The sequence below is a fragment of the Oryx dammah genome, unplaced genomic scaffold, assembly GCF_014754425.2.
Source record: "Oryx dammah isolate SB20612 unplaced genomic scaffold, SCBI_Odam_1.1 HiC_scaffold_6, whole genome shotgun sequence".
NCBI lineage: Eukaryota > Metazoa > Chordata > Mammalia > Artiodactyla > Bovidae > Oryx > Oryx dammah.
The window spans coordinates 18,259,806-18,263,944 of record NW_024070190.1 but is presented as its reverse complement, the minus strand read 5'-3'; positions in this window follow the sequence as shown (position 1 = coordinate 18,263,944).

Here is a 4,139-nt window from a genome sequence, read left to right as displayed (position 1 = left end):
TGAGGTAACTAGCTTAGCTTGTTGATGGAAAGAGAATGGGGCCTCATGGGCCCTCGGAAGGAATGTGGGCTTTATTTTAAGTACAGTGAGTGTGTCAAGGGGCTGGCCAGGTCCAGGTGAGTTTGGACACTGAAGAAGCAGGACCTGCAACTGGCCTGGATGTGAGATGAGAACAAAGAGGCGTGAAGGACGACGTACAGGTTAGTGAGCAGAGCATCTGTGTGGGGGGGTGCCGTCTGTGGACACGGGGAGCCTCTGTGTCTGGGCATGTTCTATAACTTTGAGGGAGCTGGGTGCTGGCCCTCAGGAGCCTCCGATGTGTGTTGTGAGTAGCCATGGAGCCTTCTCCCCTGAGGCACGTTAGGCATTACTGACAAACCATTTCTTTCCATTTTAGATGCCATGTATAAGTGATAATGCACAGTATTTACCTTTGTCCATCTGACTTCAGTTAGCATAAGATCCTCGAGATCCAGCCATGTTATTTCAAATCGTACAATTCCATTATTTTTCATGGCTGAGTAGTATTTCCTTGTGTGTGTGGATCTGTAGCACATCTTTATCTATTCATCTGTTGAGGGACACTTAGGCTGCTTCCATATCTTGTCTATTATAAATAATGCTGCTGTGAACATTACGGCACATGTATCTTTTCAAATTACTGTTTTTGTTTTTTTCAGATAATATATCCAATAGAGGAATTGATGGATCGTATGGTGATTCTATTTTTACTTTAATGAGGAATCTCTACATTGCTTTCCCTAGTGACTGCACCAATTCACAGTTCCATCAACAGTGCACTAGGCTTCACTTTTCTCCACATCCTGGCCAACATGTGCTAATAGCTTTTGACATGTGTGAGGTGACATCTCATGGTGGTTTTGACTTACATAATTAGTGATGTTGGTAATCTGTTTATGTGCTTATCGGCTATCTGTATATCTTACATGGAAAAATGTCTATTTAGGTTTTCTGCCCATTTTTTAACTGTTTTTTTTTAATAGTGAAGTGTATGAGTTATTTATATATTCTGGATATTGACTCATTAGTCATACCATTTGCAAATATTTTCTCTTTCAGTAGGTTGTCTTTTCATTTTGTCGACAGTTTATTTTGCTGTGAAAAAGATTTTAAGTTTAATTTGGTCCCGTTTGTGTATTTTTTATTTCTTTTTCATTGCCTTAGGAGACAGGTCCAAAAATATATTGCTACAATTTGTGTCAAAGAATATTTTGTCTTTTCTTCTAGGAGTTGTATGGTTTCAGGTATTAAACTTACATCTTTAATGCATTTTTATTTTTTATTTTTTTGGTATATGATGTGAGGAAATGTTCTAATGTCATTCTTTTTTTGTGCAGCTGTGCAATTTTTCCAACACCACATACTGAAGAGCTTGACTTTTCTCCATCATATATTCTTGCCTCCTTTGTCATAGATTAAGCAGTGGCCACAGGACTGGAAGAGGTCAGTTTTCACTCCAAAGAAAGGCAATGCCAAAGAATGTTCAAACTATCACACAATTGCACTCATCTCACACATTAGCAAAGTAATGCTCAAAATTCTCCAAGCCAGGCTTCAACAGTATGTAAACTGAGAACTTCCAGATGTTCGAGCTGGATTTAGAAAAGATAGAGGAACCAGAGATCAAATTGCCAACATCCATAGGATCATAGAAAAAGCAAGAGAATTCCAGATAAACATCTACTTCTGCTTCATTGATTACACTAAAGCCTTTGACTGTGTGGATCACAACAAACTGTGGAAAATCCTTAACGAGATGGGAATACCAGACCACCTGACCTGTCTTCTGAGAAATCTGTAGGCAAGTCTAGAAGCAACAGTTAAAGCTAGACATGGAACAACAGACTGGTTCCAAGTTGGGAAAGCAGTATGTCAAGGCTATATATTGTCACTTTGCTTATTTAACTTATATGCAGAGTACATTATGCAAAATGCTGGACTGGATGAAGCACAAGCTGGAATCAAAATTGCAGAGAGAAATATCAATAACCTCAGATATGCAGATAACATCACCATTACACAGAAAGCAAAGAGCCTCTCGATGAAAGTGAAAGAGGAGAGTGAAAATCTGGCTTAAAACTTAACATTAAAAAAATTAAGAGTATGGCATCCCAGTCCCATCTCTTCATGGCAAATAGATAGGGAAACAATGGAAACAGTGAGAGACTTTGTTTCCTTGGGCTCCAAAATCACTGTGGATGGTGACTGCAGCCATGAAATTAAAAGACGCTTGCTCCGTGGAAGAAAAACTATGACAAACCTAGACAGCATATTAAAAAGCAGACACATTACCAACAAAAGTCCGTCTAGTCAAAGCTATGGTTTTTCCAGTGGTCATGTATGGATGTGAGAGTTGGACCATAAAGAAAGCTGAGAGCCAAAGTATTGATGCTTTTGAACTATGGTGTTGGAGAACTCTTGAGAGTCCCTTGGACAAGCAGATCAAACCAGTCCATCCTAAAGGAGGTCAATCCTGAATATTCATTGGAAGGACTGATGCCGAAGCTGAAACTCCAATACTTTGACCACCTGATGTGAAGAGCTGACTCATTGGAAAAGACCCCGATGCTGGGAAAGATTGAAGGCAGGAGGAGAGGGGGACGACAGAGAATGAGATGGTTGGATGGCATCACCGACTTAATGGATGTGAGTTTGAGCAAACTCTGGGAGTTGGTGATGGACAGGGTAGCCTGGCATGCTGCAGTCCATGGGGTTGCAAAGAGTTGGACACAGTTGAGCAACTGAACTGACCACACATGCATGCATTCACTTCTGGGATCTCTATACAGTTCCATGGGTCTTTGTGCCGATTCTTGTGTCATTATCCTGCTGTCTTGATTGCTGCAGATTGTGGTGTTGCCTGAACACAGGAAGCATGATATTTCTAGCTTTGTTCTTTTCCCTCAAGTTCACATTGGCTATTCTTTTTTATTTTTTTGTGGTTCCATAGACATTTTAGGATTACTTATTTCATTTCTGTGAAAAATGTCAGAGATTTTTTCCCTAGGAATTACATTAAATTTGTAGATTGCCTTGTGTAGCACGGACATTTTAACAATACTGATTCTTCCATTTGAAGAACATGGCTTTTCTTTCCATTTATGTGTGCTCTCACTTTCTTTCTTCAGAGTCAGGTAGTTTCAAGTATAGGTCTTTGAGCTCCTTGGTGAGTTTATACCTAGGTATTTTATTCTTTTCGATGCAGTTGTAAACAGGATTGTTTTCTTTAATTCTCTCTCCGCTAGTTTACGATTGGGCTTCTCTGATAACTCAGTTGGCAAAGAACCTGGCTGCAATGCAGGAGACCTTTGTTTGATTCCTGGATCGGGAAGACCCTCTGGAGAAGGGATAGGTCAGCCACTCCACTGCTCTTGGGCTTCCCTTGTGGCTTGGCTGCTAAAGGATCCCTCTGCAATGCGGGAGAGACCTGGGTTCCACCCCTGGGCTGGGACGATCCCCTGGAGAAGTCAGTCCAAGGGGTTCCAAAGAGTTGGATACGACTGAGCGACTTTCCTTTCACTTTCTGCTAGTTTATTATTAGTGTGTAGAAATGCAACAAATTTATGCATATTAATCTTGCATCATGCAACTTACTGACTTCATTTATCAGTTTTAGTAGTTCTTTTGGTGGTTTCTTTTTTAAAAAAATCATTTTCTGTATATAGTATCATGTCATCTGCAGAAAGTGATGGATTTATTTGTTATTCCAATTTTGATGTCTTTTACTTCACTTTTTGTCTGTTCTCTGTGCCTAGGCCTTCCAATATATGTTAAATAAAGTGACAAGAGTGGGCATCCTTGTCTTATTCCTGATTTTAAAAGAAAAGCTTTCACATTTTCACTAATCTGTATTATGTCAGTTGTGGGATTGCCATAAATAGCTTTTATTAAATTGAGATATGCTCTCTCTATACCACCTTTGATGAGAGTTTTTTTTTTTTTAAATCATGAAATGGGTATTGAATTTTGTCAAATGCTTTTTCTGTGTCTATTGAGATCATCATATGATTTTTATCCTTATTTTTTTTTCTGTTGTCAATGTGGTGAATTATATTCATTGATTTATGGATATTGAATCATTCTTACATCCCTGAAATAAATCTAAATGGATTATGATG